The following is a 1,120-nucleotide window of genomic DNA, read 5'->3' on the forward strand; positions in this document are numbered from 1 at the left end:
GCCACTCAAAGTGCACCGTGGAGCTCACAAAGTATAGCCAGCCTGTGCCAGTGCTGCGCTGCATTGGCACAATGTGTAGAAGCCCATTGACTTGGTCGGGGGTCGCTGTTTGCATCTGTACTGGACATACGGCTTTGGCCATGTTGTAATTCTCAATAATCAGTCTTGTGTTTAAAAAAATAAATAATAAAAGTATTGAAGTTATTTCCAGCTCATGGGGGGTATTATGACATGGTAATATTTCTTCTTCCTCTTCTTCCAAGTTGTACCACAGTGTTCAGATTGAAAACAATTAAAAGGTGACAACCTTGTGTTGCAAAAAAACTCACTTTCAATGTTACGCATTCCTAAATGTTACTTGAAGCACTTCTATATTCAGTATAATTCTTTGGACTACACTGTGTTCCTTGAAAACAAGTTGTACAACCACATATTTTGATTGGGACTTTTTGTGGTCACTGGATCATTCGCTTCAATAATTAATTTAATTCATTAATTTAATTCATTTGATTTTATGTTCAATGCAAACTATGTATTTTATGAACAAAGAAAAGATGAAAAAGATAAAAGATGGAAAAAAGATTATCGAAAATGGCTATTTATTTCATGCAATTTTAAGGAAAAAAATCTTTCTTTTTGTCTGTCATTCTTTTTGAGGGGGAAATTTAATGTACAGTGAAACTCCTCTACAGCGAAACCTACATGGCCGAAAATACCCCCAAGTGTGAAAAAATCTTAATGCATTAACACCATTCCCACTCCCCTGCTCCCGATACAACGAAAAAAAAAACCTGTTGCGTTATACGAAATCTTTTTCTCTGCTCTCCCCTCGCGACGAGATTCAGTACAACAAAGTCTAATCCAACAGCGACCTCTACTGCTTCATTCAGAAACGACAACAGCAACCTCCACACTGGTTTACACATGCGCAGTAGTCCAGGAAGTATTTGTTATTGTTAGTTTCAGACGCAGCAAGAACGTTGCATTGCTAAAATGGCTACAAAACGGACCTTTGGGTGTCAAGCAGCTAAGACAAGAAGAGCTCTGATGCTGGAAGAGAGGGTAAAAGTGATCAAAATGAAAGACGGAGCAAGCAAAATAAAAGACATTATCCAAGAAA

This window comes from Hippocampus comes, unplaced genomic scaffold (genome assembly GCF_001891065.2).
Source record: "Hippocampus comes isolate QL1 unplaced genomic scaffold, H_comes_QL1_v1.1 scaffold75, whole genome shotgun sequence".
NCBI classification, from domain to species: Eukaryota; Metazoa; Chordata; class Actinopteri; order Syngnathiformes; family Syngnathidae; genus Hippocampus; species Hippocampus comes.